The sequence below is a fragment of the Miniopterus natalensis genome, chromosome 4 (assembly GCF_054644295.1).
Source record: "Miniopterus natalensis isolate mMinNat1 chromosome 4, mMinNat1.hap1, whole genome shotgun sequence".
Lineage (NCBI taxonomy): Eukaryota > Metazoa > Chordata > Mammalia > Chiroptera > Miniopteridae > Miniopterus > Miniopterus natalensis.
In genome coordinates, this window is record NC_142084.1 from 12919259 (window position 1) to 12935871 (window position 16613).

Here is a 16613-nt window from a genome sequence, read left to right on the forward strand (position 1 = left end):
TAGTTTTCCAACTGGTTGTTCTATTTTTGTGTTCCTATCAATAGACATTTTTCTTATGTCTTATTTAGTCTGTAGCTTGTGCTTTTGTGTCCTTTCAAAGATATCTTTGCTTACATTGAGGTTGTAAAGGGTTCTCTCTCAGGAACTTTATAGTCAGGTCTGTGATCTCATGGGAATGCCTTGCCCTTGCCCCTCCAACCAACTGAACCACACTGGCCCGGGCCCAACATCATTTCTTAATAAGACTTTTGTCAGTTGAATTATGTGCACAACGTTGTCATATATCTACAAGTATTAATGTTTTTTTATTTTTTACTTCAAACATTAAATTGTATTTTAAAGAATTTAAGAGAACTAGGAGAGGGACGATGGCGGCCCTGCGAGCAGCGGCAGGGGCCCCGCTCCCAGCCACGGACTCGATTTCCTCCTAAAATACACGGAGCCAGCTGGGGAAACCAGAGACACATACCTGAGTGGACGGAGCGCGAGGGGGCACTGAAGACACATCACGGAGTCCGGTAAGACGGGGGCGTAGGGAAGGGGGAGCCCCCTGAAGCCTGCGCTGGGCGCCGAGCCCCAGGCCTGGAGGCTGCAAAGCTCCCTCCCCTCGGGAGTGCGGACGGCATCCAAAAGCGGGGATCCCACCCGGAGCAGCGAGGGGAAGGAGCGCCCCGCGGAGGGCAGGGGGGCCCAGGGGAGCGCTGAGTCCCGGAGGGAACGGCGCCTTCCTAGGAAACAAAATTCTAGTGGCGGCCACGTCCCCGTCTAATGCTCAGGGTGCCGACCACAGGAAAGGTGGTCCCGGAGTGTGTGGCACCCGAGTGGTGAGGGACCAGAGGACTGCGCTGAGCAGCCGAACATGGGGACCCTCTGCGTCCCTGTGGGGCAGTGTTGAGCCCCAGAAAGCGCTGAATCTGCGTGGCGTGGGGGAGGGGAGGAGCCCTCCCGCCCTGAGCTCCTGGTGCTGCCAAGAGGCTGGGATCTGTGACCAGCCCTGAGGGGCGCTGTGGTGGCCCTGAGCTCCCTGTGGGAGAGGCTGGGATCTGTGACCAGCCCTGAGGGGCACTGTGGTGGCCCTGAGCTCCCTGTGGGAGGGTGTGGGATCTGTGACCAGCCCTGAGGGGCGCTGTGGTGGCCCTGAGCTCCCGATGGGAGGGTGTGGGATCTGTGACCAGCCCTGAGGGGCACTGTGGTGGCACAAGGAGCGGTCCCAGCTTTGCTGAGACCAGGGGCGTGGAGAGCTGACTTTGGGTCCCCTCCCCTGGGTGCCTTGGTGCGCAGGCAGCGGGACCTTGCAGGGCGGACTCTCTGCCTGTGTGTTGCTTTGTGCCTTTGTGAGCCTGATAGAGGAACCAGCTCCCACCTTCCCAGGGTGCACTGCGCACAGACCAGCGGAGGCTGGGACTGGGGTCTGCGCAGTAGACGGTCTGAGGGGCGGGCCTGGAGCGACCAGCCAACCAGAGCTGAGCAGGGAGGGGCGGAGCCCACCAGCCTCTCCTGCAGCCGGGAGCACCGCCCCCAACAGGAAAGGGGCGGGTCCCGCCCACTGAGGCCCCAGACACCCCGCAGGGCACAGTCCTGAATGGGAGGGGAGAGCAGCTCACAGGAGGACTTTACAAGAATAAGGCTCTCAGGGCCTGTTGTTTGGGAACCGGGGGAAACGCTGAAACCCCTGCTGGGGGCTGGGCAGGCAAAGGGCTCACCAGAATGTTCTTTAATCGAACCCACTGAGTCCAGGCTGCTGAAATGGCCTAGACAGGAAAGGCAACAGGCTGAACTCAATCTGAAGCTGCAGCAGGCCAGAGCCTGGGGAACTAGAATCCGAGGACAGGGGAGGGACTGAGGAGCTGGCTGTGGAGCAGAGACTAACTCCCGCAGAGTGAGCGCCTGACAGCGACACCTCTAAGGGGAGTGATACCCTGAGCTACACTAGCCACCCTGCACCCTAAAGACCCTACAGAAGACTCTGGAGCAAGACCAGGTCGCTACAAAGTGGAAAAATAGCTGACAAGAGGAGGTGGGCCACAGAGAGCCTCAGATCAACCATCTACCTGAGGACACTCCAGAGCCAAACCTAGACAGCTCCTCACATTGGCTGATACACAAGCACCTCCCAGGAGAACAGAAATCAGCACACAAAACAGTGACTTACAGACAACACAAGCGACCCAGAAGAAACCCACCTAATTGACTGTCTTTTTTTGTTTGTTTATTTGTTTTTCCTCTTTTTTCCTTAGGAAGAAAATTTGTTTTTTCTTCTTTTTTGAATTTTATAATAATGGGTTTTTTTTGTTTTTTTTAAACATTTTTTAACTAAATTTTTTTCTTCTTTTTTATAAAACAATTTTGTCTTGCATAGTTTATTTGCTTTGTTTCCTTTTATACTTGCTTCTAATATCAAGACTTTCTTGATATCCCTGCTTAACGACTGGGATTTTATCAAGTTTACAGCTTTCCTCTATAGCTTCCACCAAATCTCTTACCAGACTCCCTCCCTGCCTGGGCTATATCTCTCTCTCTCCTCTTGATCCATTGGCATAACTTTTTCTTCTTTTTCTTTTTTCTTTTTCTACTTTTCTTTCATTCTTTCATTATCCTCCCTTCTGTCTTCCTGTCTTTTTGTTCGATTGCTAGTTTCTCTTATTCTCTTTATTGTATTTTTGTTTTCTCATTTTAAACTATTATCCTATTCCTACCTTCTCCCTTAATTTTTTGCTGGCCTTCTTTCAGAATCTTTTCTCTGCTTCTGTTATCTCCCAGAAGCTTCTCTATTTTTTACATTTTAGTTTATTATTATTTTCTAAATTTTCACCAGTATTAACAACAATATACATCTCTCTCTCTCTCTAAGCATTACTTTTCTTTCTCTCTTTTTTTTAAGCGTTTTTGTGTGTGTGTGTGTTTTCCCTTCACTCTCCTAGTTCTCTTTTCATGTGGGTTATTTTCATTGTGACTGTCAAGACATTTTTCAAGATACCTCTTGCTTTCTGCAAGTTTAGTTGTATATTGTCCTGCCTGGCCAGCACCCATACAACAGGTTACACAACGTGGTTGGGGCTGAGACACAGTTAGCCAACATGAGAGGAGGGTCCTCCCAAGGACTGATCAATGACAATCTAGACCCAACCACAACAGGAGAACATAAAGAAATCACAAAAGGGACACCCACAAGAGGGACATGCCTAGAGCAAAAAGCTCAGAGGTATAAGGAAAACACACCTCTGGGCTCCACTGGACCCACAAGACAAAATCCCATCCCACAAGACTGGGAGACAGCAAATATATCTGATATGTAGATACAAACACTAAGACCTATCAAAATGGGGAGACAAAGAAACAACCCCCAATTTAAAGAAAAGGAAACATTGCCAGAAAAAGACTTTGATGAGATGCAGTTAAGCAAGTTATCAGAAATGGAGTTCAGAGTATTGATGATGAAGATGTTCAAGGAACTTAAGAAGACACTAGATGATAAGATCAAGGACCTTAGTGAAAACATGAAAAAAGAACTACATAACATAAACAAAAATCAGACAGGGATAAAGAATGCTGTATCTGATATGAAGAATGCACTGGAAGGAATTTAAAGCAAGCTCAATGAAGCGGAAGATAGAGTAAGTGAAGTTGAAGACAAGGTAGAAAAAAATCACACAATCAGAGCAGCAAAAAGAAAAAACACTTAAAAGGCATGAGGACAGTGTAAGGGAGCTTTGGGACAACATAAAATAAAACAACATTCGCATTATAGGAGTGCCAGAGGGGGAGGAAAGAGAGCAAGGGATAGAGAACTTGGTGTAGGAAATAATGAGAGAAAACTTCCCTATGCTAGCGAGAAAGAAAGCCACACAAGTTCAGGAAGCACAGAGGGTCCCAAACAAGAGGGACCCAAAGAGACCCACTCCAAGACACATCGTAATTAAAATGGCAAATGTCAAGGACAAAGAGAAAATATTAAGGGCTGCAAGAGAGAGACAAGCAGTGACCTACAAGGGGACCCCCATAAGGCTGACGGCTCATTTCTCAACAGAGACGCTTCAGGCCAGAAGGGAGTGGCATGAAGTTGTCCCAGTAATAAAAAACAAGAACATGCCACCAAGATTGCTTTATCCAGCAAGGCTATCATTTAAAATTGAAGGTGAAATAAAGAGCTTCCCAGACAAAAAAAAGGCTAAAGGAGTTCAGTACCACTAAAACAGCATTGCAAGAAATGCTAAAAGGACTGCTTTAAGAAAAAAAAAAGGAATAGTGAGAGAAATGTACATCAGCATAAAGGGGAAAAATGGCATTAAATAAGTTGATATCAATAGTAACCTTAAATGTAAACGGAATAAATGGTCCAATCAAAAGAAACAGGGTAGCTGAATGGATAAGAAAACAGGACCCAAATATATGCTGTCTACAAGAGACCCACCTAAGAGCAAAAGACTCACACAGGCTAAAAGTGAAGGGATGGAGTAAAATATTCCATGCAAATGGAAAGGAAAAGAAAGCTGGAGTAGCAATTCTTATTTCTGACAAAACAGACTTCAAAATAAAGACCATAACGAGAGACAAAGATGGTCACTACATATTACTAAAGGAATCAATCCAACAGGAGGAAATAACCCTTATAAACATTTATCCACCCAATATAGGAGCACCTAAATACATAAAAATTTCTTGGGGGACTTTAAAGGGGAGATTGACAGCAACACAATCATAGTGGGGGACTTTAACATCCCACTGTCAGCATTGGACAGATCATCAAGACAAAAAATCAACAGGGAAACGCAGACCTTAAATGAATCACTAGATCTAATGGATTTAATTCACATTTACAGAACATTTCACCCCAAAGCAGCAGAATACACTTTCTTCTCAAGTGTACATGGAACATTTTCGAAAATAGACCACATGTCAGGGCACAAGGCAAGTCTCTACAAATATAAGAAAACTGAAATCATATCAAGCATCTTCTCGGATCACAATGCCATGAAACTAGAAATCAACCACTATAAAAAAACTCAAAAATTTCAAACACATGGAGGCTAAATAGCATGTTATTAAATAATGAATGGGTTACCAATGAGATCAAGGAAGAAATCAAACACTTCATGGCAAGTAACGGAAATGAACAGACAACAACCCAAAACCTATGGGACACAGTGAAAGCAGTCCTGAGAGGAAAATTCATAGCATTACAGGCCTATCTCAAGAAACAAGAAAAAGCTCTAATAAACCATCTAACACAACTAAAAGAACTAGAATGAGAACAGCAAGAAAAGCCCCAAGGACGTAGAAGGAAGGAAAAAATAAAAATCAGAGCAGAAATTAATGACATAGAGACTAAAAAAAGATATAAAAAAATCTATGAAACCAAGAGCTGGTTCTTTGAAAAGATAAATAAGATTGATGCACCTTTAGCCAGACTCACTAAGAAACAAAGAGAGAGGACCCAAATAAATAAAATCAGAAATGAAAGAGGTGATATAACAACTGACCCAACAGAAATACAAAGGATTGTAAGAAAATATTATGAGCAACTATATGCCAACAAACTGAACAACATGGGGGAAATGGACAAATTCCTAGAAGCATACAACCTTCCAAAGCTGAATCAAGAAGAGGCAGAAAACCTGAATAGGCCAATAACAACTAATGAAATTGAAGCAGTAATCAAAAAACTCCCAGCAAACAAAAGTCCTGGACCAGATGGATTTACAGGCAAGTTTTACCAAATATTCAAAGAAGAATTAACACCTATTCTATTCAAACTATTCCAGAAAATTCAAGAGGAGGGAAAACTCCCAAACTCATCCTAATTCCAAAACCAGATAAAGATGCTACAAAGAAAGAAAATTACAGGCCAATATCCCTGATGAACATAAATGCTAAAATCCTCACTAAAATACTAGCAAACCGGATCCAGCAATACATTAAAAAGATCATACATCATGACCAAGTGGGATTTATTCCGGGGATGCAAGGCTGGTACAACATCAGCAAATCAATCAATGTGATACATCACATAAACAAAATGAAGGACAAAAATCATATGATCATATCAATAGACGCAGAAAAAGCATTCGACAAAATCCAGCACCCATTTCTGATAAAAACTCTCAGCAAAGTGGGAATAGAGGGATCATACCTCAACATAATAAAGGCCATATATGACAGACCTACAGCCAACATCATACTCAGTGGGCAAAAACTAAAACCATTTCCATTAAAAACAGGAACAAGACAGGGGTGTCCACTTTCACCCTCTTATTCACCATAGTACTGGAAGTCCTTGCCACAGCCATCAGGCAGGAAGAAAACATAAAATGTATCCAAATTGGAAAAGAGGAAGTAAAACTGTCACTCTCTGCAGATGACATGATATTGTACATAGAAAACCCTAAAGACTCCATCAAAGTACTACTAGATTTGATAAATGAATTTGGCAAGGTAGCTGGATACAAAATCATCCGGAAATCAATGGCATTCTTATACACCAACAATGAACTTTCAGAGAGAGAAACTAAAAAAGCAATACCATTTGCCATTGCAACTAAAAAAATAAGATACCTAGGAATAAACTTAACCAAGGATGTGAAAGACCTGTACTCCGAAAACTAAATGACACTGAAAAAAGAAAGAGAGGAAGATTTGAACAAGTGGAAGAACATACCATGCTCATGGATTGGAAGAATTAATATCATTAAAATGTCCATACTGCCCAAAGCAATTTACAAATTCAATGCAATTCCTATTAAAACACCAACAGCCTATTTCACAGACTTAGAACAAACATTTCGAAAATGTATATGGAACCAAAGAAGACCCCGAATAGCTGCAGCCATCTTGAGAAAAAAGAACAGAGTGGGAGGGATCACATTACCAGACTTCAAACTGTATTACAAAGCCACTGTAATCAAAACAGCCTGGTATTGGTACAACAAGAGGCACATAGATCAATGGAACAGAACAGAGACCCTAGAAATAGACCCAACCCATTATGGTCAGTTAATATTTGACAAAGGCGGCAAGAGCATCCAATGGAGTAAGGACAGTCTCTTCAATAGGTGGTGCTGGGAAAGTTGGACAGGTACATGCAAAAAATGAAACTCGACCACCAACTGTCACCATACAGAAAAATAAACTCAAAATGGATAAAAGACTTAAATGTAAGTCACGAAAACATAAAAATCCTGGAAGAAAACATAGGCAGTAAAGTCACAGACATCCCACGTAGTGGACTTTTCACTGATCCATCTCCTAGGGCAAGAGAAACAAAGGAAAAAATAAACATATGGGACTACATCAAACTAAAAAGCTTCTGCACAGCAAAAAAAATCTTCAAAATACAAAGGAACCCCACGGTCTGGGAAGACATATTTGCCAAGGATGTATCTGATAAGGGGCTGATTTCCAAAGTGTACAGAGAACTCATACTACTCAGCAAGAGAAAGACAAACCACTCAATTAAGAAATGGGCAAAGGACCTGAATAGACACTTCTCTAAAGAGGACATACGGATGGCCAAGAGACACAGGAGAAAATGCTCAACGTTGCTGATCATCAGAGATGCAAATTAAAACCACAATGAGGTATCACTTCCCACCTGTCAGAATGGCTCCATCAACAGGTCAACAAACGACATGTGCTGGCGAGGGTGTGGAGAAAGGGGAGCCCTGGTGCACTGCTGGGGGGAATGCAGACTGGGGCGGCCACTATGGAAAACAGTATGGAGGGTCCTCAAAAAATTAGAAACGGAGCTGCCTTTTGACCAGTGATTCCACTTCTACGAATGTATCCTAAGAATCCTGAAACACTAATCAGAGAATATACGCACCCCTATGTTCATAGCAGCACAGTTTACAATACCTAAGATCTGGAAACAGCCCAAGTGCCCATCAGTAGGTGAGTGGATGAAAAAGCTGTGGGATGTTTATACCATGGAATACTACGCAGCTGTAAAGAAGAAGGATCTCGTACCCTTTGGGACAGCACGGAGGGACCTGGAGAATATTATGCTAAGTGAAATAAGCCAGGCAGAGAAAGACAAACATCACACGATCTCGCTTATATGTGGAATCTAAAGAACTTAATAAACTGATGAACAGAATAGATTCAATGACATGGAAGCATGGATCAGACTGATGAATGTCAGAGGGATGGAGGAGGGCGGGTGGGTAGAGGGGGAGAGAGTAACCAAAGAATTTATATGCATATATGCACAACCCAAGGACACGGACAATGGTGGGGAGAGGGACTGGGGAAGGGGATGGGACGGGGTGGAATGGGTCATTGGGGAGAAAAAGGAACATCTGTAATATTTTAAACAAAAATTAAATTAAAAAAAAATGACTTTAAGAGAACTAGAAAAATAATATTTTATATTTACCCACATATTTACCATTTCCATTAATTCTGAATAATTACAAGTTTTCCTCTGTTCTTGTTTCTCTGAAGCTTTTATTATTTTGTATGCATTTTTGAAGAATAGTCTGCCGACTATGTCTACATGATACTGATGTTTTCTAATTGCTGTATTTTACTCTGTACTTTAAAAAATGGTTTTCCATTCCATTCCAGCCTCTTCTGCTTCTGATGATGTCAGCTATAATTCTTATCATAATTTGCTTGCATGAAATGCATGTTTTTCCTTTGGCTGTTGTTAAAATGTGTCATTTGATTTTCAGCTGTTTCACTATGATGTATCACTGTATGATTCTCTTTTGTATTTATTCTGCTTGGGTTTTTGTTTTTCCTTTTTTGAAACTTTTGAATTGGTGGGTTGCAATATTTATTTTTTTATTTAAAAAAAAAATTGCTAAAAGTCTCATATTTTTTCTGTTCCATTCTCCCTTTTCTATCTCATTTGGGAGTCCAAGGCCACGTACCTTCAACCACTAACATTGTCCCATGGTCATTGAGGCTATGCTTGTCCTCAATTCTTTTTTCTTTTGTGCTTCAATTTGTTTAATAATTTCTATTGACCTACCTTCAACTTCACTGATCTTTTCTTATCCATTTTATAATCAGCATTTAAATCCAATCACTGCATTTATTGTTTCAGGTTTTATTTCTTTAGTTGTAGAATTTCTGCCTGGATCTCAGAATTTCCATCTCTCTCTTGACATTTACTTAGTTTACTTTCATGTAGATTCTTTTACATGTTTTAATTGTTATTTTAAAGTCTTAGCCCAGATGTTGAAACTGGTAGGCAATCTTTCTCTTGTGTGTTTATTTCTCTTATGGTAATATTTTATTGACTTTTATTGTATGGTAATTTTTATTGTATACTGAGTATTATAAATGATACACTGTAGGGGCTCTGCATTATTTGTATTCCTCTGGAGTGTGTGGAATTTTGTTCCAGCAGGTAATTAAATTAATGATGAATCACCTTTATCCTATAGCACCCTGGTATTAGGCTTTCCTAGTGAAGGTCCTTTTGGACTTTCCCTTAGTCCTAGGGCATAGACCTTAGTACTGCCACTTAATTCTTATTCCTAAAGCATAACTGTTTTGAGATTTCTCCAAAAAGCTCAAGGTATTTACTAATTTGTTATACCTTAATGCAGATTGCACCCCAAACTCTCTTCCCAGCACCAGAGAACTGTTGCATTTTCAATTCTTTCAACCTTTTAGCTTTTGAATTCCTTGAAGCCTAGTCCCATGCAGGCGCAATTCAAGAATACAGCCAAGATTTCAGGGGGCAGACACTCATTGTATTGAAGCTCCCACCCTCTGTAACTTTCTTCTTTTACTAGATGCCTCTTTCAATTACCAACCATGCTTGCAACTAGGGAAAAACCATTTACATGTAGATGCAACTATTATATTTCCTTTTTTCAAACATTTTATTCCCTTTAAGTTTCCACTGCTTTGTGCCATTCTCCCACACTATCAAGTAAGTCTCGGATGTATCTTGTGTGCCATTTATAATTGTAAATAGCAGACGCATTAGGCTCATAATATCTGTACCACCATTATTCAAAGTAAGAACATCCCGAGGGAAACCCTTAAAAGAAATGCCTGAAATGTAAAACCGAAGTAAAAGTAAGTAAAAATAAAAGACACCCCCACCCATGAATAGACTTTGGACTAATCAGGTCCCTCTACCTACCTACACGCCTATAGGAAAAAGAAAAGTAAGATAAACCAAACCCCTGGGGAACAGACGAACTCAATGTGCAACATTCTGTAGGACAAACAAGCCAATTTCCCCAGCAAATCAATGGCTTAAAAATGGAATGAGGGCCTATAGGATTAAACAGACTAAGGACACATAACCACCAAATGTTATAACTGCCCCTGGTTTGTAGTTTGATTGTAAAAGCTAACCAACTATAAAAGGACAGTTTGAGAGGATTAGAGAAATTTGAACACGGATTAGAAATTAGATGACATTACAGAATTATGGCCATGCTTCTACGCAACAGCGGCCAGTGCCGATGTAAGTGTAACTATCAGTTAGAGATGGGTCTTGAAATATTTACTAATGAAATGATACCCCATCTGTGATACGCTTTAAATGTTAACAGGAAAAACAGGTGGGGAGTGGAAATATGAACTAGCATTGGGGAAAGTATTGTTTTGTGATGAGTAGGTAAATATTTATTTGAGGGCACTGAGGGGATAAATGGTGATGGAGAAAAGAAAATAAATTTTTAAAAAGAAGAATCTCAAAAACATGGTGTGTGTCAATGGAAGACACTGTTCAATGATGAAGGCACTTTTCCTAATAAGCAAGATTAACTTTCTCAGCTAAGCCCTCTAAACAACTACAAAACAATGCATTGGCACTAGCAGGAAAGACAACTATCTCAGCAAATGTCCCTTCCTCCCATTTTATTTTCTCTCTCTCGTTATGAGCCAGCATTTTCTCTGATTTTTCCATGATATATAAGCCTGAGCCCACTGGGGAGGAAGAGGTTGTGAAAGCCAATACGAGGGCTCCTCAATCCCCATTTTACACGCTGCACCCAGAGAAGTGTCATCTTTTGTTGAGTTACTGGACACACAGAAAAAAAGAGTTGCAACTTGTATTTCTGAGGGGCCATACAGAGGACAGCTGCCCAGGGGACTTCCTTGGAACCACAGAAGACGTTAAGTCAACAAGAAAAATTACTATTTTGTTGTATCGAGCCACTGATATTGGAAGGATTTGTTGTCATTGTTGATATTACTGCCTATAAGCCTAGACTAACTCAGTTCATGAGGAGGTAGGAATGGCGATAACCATAAGTATGCGGTCATCGAAAAATGGGGTGTTTTTAAATTGTACACTCCAGTAGACTTTAGTGATAATAATAATAAAAGCCATTTATTAGGTGCTTATTAGTATTAGGAACTCTTAATGTTTTATAAAAATTACCTTACATTTATTACATGAGTTACATTCATAAGAACATATAAGGAAGGTTTCACATTTTACAACCAGAAAATTGAGACTCAGAGTTAGTAAGTGATTTCCCCATGTTCACGTTAGCTAGGCGTGAAGGAAGCCAGCATTTCAAACCAGGTCTGTGGAGTTTGAACCCTGTGCTCTTAACCACTGTACTGCAGGCTGTTCAAGGGTAGACATGAGACCTTGTATTTGTATTGTGCCCTCCAGTACACTTGGTAAAAATATCAAGTCTATATTTTATTCATGAGTTGAATACAATGAATACATTTGAATGCAGGGAGGGAAGAAGACAGTCTGGGAAATAGATCGGGTGAGGGAATCCCACTAAGGAGCAGTTTTCCCTCTTCCATATTTTTAAATCATTCATAGCTGGTTGGAAGTTGCTGGTGTACTGTTACGTTGCGAAGTGTGCCTTGTTATTTACATGCTTATAGTTTAAACAACAATGTGGGCGTGGAGGTGAGAAGGGGACTGGAATACGCATACACGGGAGAGGCTTTGTACTCAGTCTCACTGCTGATGCTCTTTACAAGTATTTATCGAGTAATGCAAGTATTATAGTAACAGAGCCATGGTCAATATTTATGGAGCACTTGATAATGAACTGGCAAAGTGCTAAATGCTTTTTTATATATTATTTCATTTGAAACCCAAGCAGAACTCTGATACCAGTACTACAGTTACCCACACTTGACAGAAGAGGAACACGAGACTTGGGCAAGTTAAATGACTTGTCGAAGGTTACAGATGCCTGAAGTGGGCCAGACACTGATCGAAGTCCAGAGTGTAAGTTCTTGACTACTACACCCTCCGTCTCCACTAATGTCCTTCCTGGTTCTCTCTGCCATCTAAATCAATGGCAAAAATATATATTTTTTAAAAAGACAAATGTTTTTGATAGGAAGCTAGAATCTGATAAAGCCATGGAAGTTCGTGATTTATTTCCATTTAGAAAGTTATCCTTTTCTTAAAAAGTCACTCTTTGGCATTTTCGCTTCGGCCAAATTCATTGCTTCTTCTGAAATTCTTCAAACCATGTCTGAATTTCCAGAAGCATCTCAATGGAGATGAGCAAATTTTAATAATTAAAGTCTCCACATGATTTAGAGATTTGGGGGCTCTTCTTATAACAAAGTCAGCAAGAGTAAGACCTGACTCAACATGGACATTACCCCCCCATTCAACTTGAGCTTTGGACAAGAGATTTCTTCAGCACCTGTTGCCCAATTCTGACCTTTAGAAAGATTAGTTGGAAGCATCAATAAAAGATTTACATATAACACCTATGAATCACAGCATCTTAGACTTAGAAGACACTTTACGTTATCATCTAGTCCAACTCCCTCACTTTACAAATGACAAATCTGAGAGGAGGGCTTCTGTGATCACAATCTCAATGGCAAATTAATATTTTTTCTGACACACACTCCGGTGCTCTTTCCACCTCATCACAAAAGAGGTTTGGGAGATGAGCTGTGTAAAGAGGCAGACTGAGAAGAAAAAATATCCGTATGAGGCCATTTTTATCAGTAGAGGACAGAACTTTTCAGTTTAAGTTTTGGAAGGTTTCAACTAAAGAAAAACTTCAGTCATGTGCGATGAGTAGGTTATGGAGATTTAACGCACAGCATTGTAAATATGGCTCATACCACCTTATTTCGACTTGAGTTTGCTAAGAGAATGATCTCAAGTGTTCTCATCACACACACACAAAATCGAAACTGTGTGAGGTGATGGGTATGTTAATTCTCTTGATTGTGGTAATCATTCCACAGAGTAGATGTACATTAAAACAGCATGTTGTCCACCTTAAATATATACAATTTTTATTTGTCAAGTGTATCTCAATAAAGCTGGGAAAAGAAAGGAGACATATACTGCTAGGCACACGTATGCACAGGAAACCTATTAGGAGTAGTTAAGCAAGAGAATATATAACAAAAAGAGTTTTCTACTCTATAAGCCAGGAAAACCCAAGTGATTTTCACCAATATAAAATGACATCCTTGTAACCCCCACCAGGGCCAATCAACGTTCCTTCCTTCCTTCACAAACGTTTATGCAGTACTTTTGACCTGCTCAGTGGCTTTGAGTTTGACACAACAAGCAATAACAAAATTTGGTAACAATACCTGCCCTGGAGAAGTAAGCTTTTTTATTTTAATGAGGGAGGGCAATTTAAAAGTATACAAATCAACGATATAAATGCGCATTGTGATGAGGGAACAATAGGGCAATGAGAGAGTAAATGGGGAGGGTCCAATATGAAGGGTCATCAAGGAAAGTCTCTTGGGCTGAAATCCGAAAGATAGGAACATAACTAGGGAAAGAGGTAAGAACAAAGCATTCGAGAAAGAAGCAACAGCAGGTACAAGCAAAGTGGTGGCTTGTCTCCATAAGGAATGTGGTTTCATGATCAGCTCAGCCACAAAATACATTCTCCTCTGGACTCACCACATCCTGGCATCTTCACCCTGACCTCTCAATTTCCCTACCACTGTCTGCTTATGTTTCTAAATTTTATGTTTTCCCCTGAATTTCTTTAGTGCTTTTATGTAGATGACCATCTGGCCCAACTTAAAATCTCTGAGATAATCTTATAATAATCACCAGAGGTACCTGGGACTCTGCTCACATTTGCTTTCAGTTCCCCTCTACCCATCAATCTGATTTCTGACACAGGCAAAGTGCACAGACAGATGGAAAAGAAATGTCTAATAAATATCCCACCCTACGGAGAGTCTCCGCGGTAGTTCCCTGACCACGCACCCATGGGACAAGACTAAGGACTTAGGATGTCGGGGCTAAGTTCATAGAACGCGCTGATTAGCGTGGTCAGTGTGCTGTCCGTGTGTCAGCGCCGGTCTTCCGCTCCGACAGGCATCCACCACTAGGAATGGGCCTGTGTGAGGTATGGCACAGGCCACAGATAAAAACTGAAATTGTGCTTCCTTTCTTCAAGATTACATTTTTCTTCTTTGAGAGTAAAGAATGGGTTTTTTACTCAATTTTCATAGCAACCCGTATTTTTTTCTCCTTAGCATATTATTAATTGTAATTCAATATCCTTGTGCATAATTATTGGTTTATAATGTTAAGTTCACTAAATGTTAAGTTCCTCAGAAATACGGGGGCAGGTTTGTCCTGTTAATCAGTGGATCAATGAACGTCTTTCACAGTAACGTGTAGTAGGCGGCAATCAAATCTCCTTGGATAAATAAATAAAGAACAAGTCTTTGGGTCACTCACAATCCAGAAGGGTGCTAGTCTGTTTGGATTTGGGAGAGGCAAGACATAAACCCATGAAATCGCTAGGAGGGGAGGCAGGGTCCATTCATTTATTCAGCAAATGTTTGCGTAACCATTATGTGCTTGGCATAGTGGTGGAGATAGATTAGTGGGGAAAATCAGAAAACGCCTTTGGTTTTACTGAGCTGACCATCTGGTTGTAGAACCAGATGCTAGTTAATCACACAAACAAATGGAAAGGCACAACTCAGAGAAATGCCATGAAGCTGTATGGTGGCTCATTTAGATTTTAGGAGCTCTAAGCAAAGAATTGCCAATGGCAAGGCGGGGACAGTGCCCACAGTCGGGCAAGCGCAGCTCTGATTTGCCTCATTACTATTAATAGTTTCCTCTTTCCATAGCCACAGGCAATGTGAAGCCTGTTACTATATCTCAGCCAGTCCGTCTTTCAGATCCTCTAGCCCACCATTCTTTGGGATCTTTCTTCCTGATTTCTGTCCAGCTCCCTCAGCCCTGGCATCTTGTCTGCACTTGGTCCCTTTGGATAGATGTCATAGTTGGACACGCTGTTTGGTTTGAATGGACTATACGCTGGTTCTCCTCTGGATCCCTGCTTGGCCAGTTTTAGTTCATCCCAGCACCCAGCCTACAGCTCAGAATCCCAACCCTGGGTTTTGTTTGGGCTGGAGGTCCAGAGTGCCTGTGCCCCACACGTCCCTGCCTCTGACCTGCGTGCGCTTCCTGCCAGCTCCCACCAGCTCCCTGCTCCTCTATACCCAATTCAAACGTTCAATTTCTAGCCCAGGCCTTATCTCCCCAGGCCGTTTCTGATCACTCTATTATCTCTGTACTTGGCATGGTTTTCTCCTACTTCACTGAGAAGTAAAATCAGTATTTTTATTCAATTTATTGGGGTGCCATTGCTTAATAAAATTATACAGGTTTCAGGGGTACAGTTCTATAATGCATCATCTGTATACCATAGTGTGTGTTCACCACCCAAGTCACGTCTCCTTCCATCACCATTTACCCACTTTACCCCCTTACACCTCCCCCACCCCCCTTTCCCTCTGGGAATCACCATACTGTTATCTGTGTTTATGAGTGGTTGTGGGGGTTTTCCTTACTCCCATCACCTTTTATTTTTAAAAATGTAAATCACTCCATGTTACTCCCTGCTTAACACTCTCTAGTGGCCCCTTTTCTACTGAAAATAAAACTCAAACCCCTTACCATGCCTGCAAGACTATTTGCAGCTACAGTCCTCGCGGATGACATGCAGTATTTTTCCATCATTCCCATCCAATAGCCCCGGTGCCATCCGCTCCCATTTTCTGCAGAACCTTCTCAGCACCCAGAGCACTGCCTGGCTACCTCCTGCCAGGCCCCGCTGGCCTGCTCTGAGAGCCCCTCTGGCAGACGCACGCCTCCCCTGCATCCCCTGTCTCTCTCTCAAGTTACTTCTGCCTCGCTCTAGTCACTCTCTATTCAATTGTCCTAATTTCACTTCTCCATGGCTCTGACCACTCTCTCAAACTACCCTGTTTGCTTACAGAAGAATAATGGAAGCTCTGCTAAGTATCTCAACCATCTAGTGGATCTTGATTACCGAGGATAAGTGCACCTCCCCTGCAGCTGGCCACTGGCTCCTTCCTCGGGCACGGGCGCCCCTTGGTGCCTCAAGTTCTTTCCTGAGGTCTGTCCAGTGTTCCCTGCAGCACCCCTCGACAGGTGTTAAATCGTCACCCCCTCCCCCATTTTCACACACATTCTACCCCTGGGGAACGTTTAAATATTACATTCCTCATAAACGTAAGGTCTGCAGGGCCTTCAAGGCTTGGTCAGTCCACTGTCAAAGCAGCTAGCCAACATATATTTCACTTTTTTGGATTTTTTAGAAGGAATTGGACTCAAGTGTACTGTGGTCCCCAAAGTGAAAAGAAAGAAAAAAAAGTCATTATGCTCTGACAGGTCTCCTTCA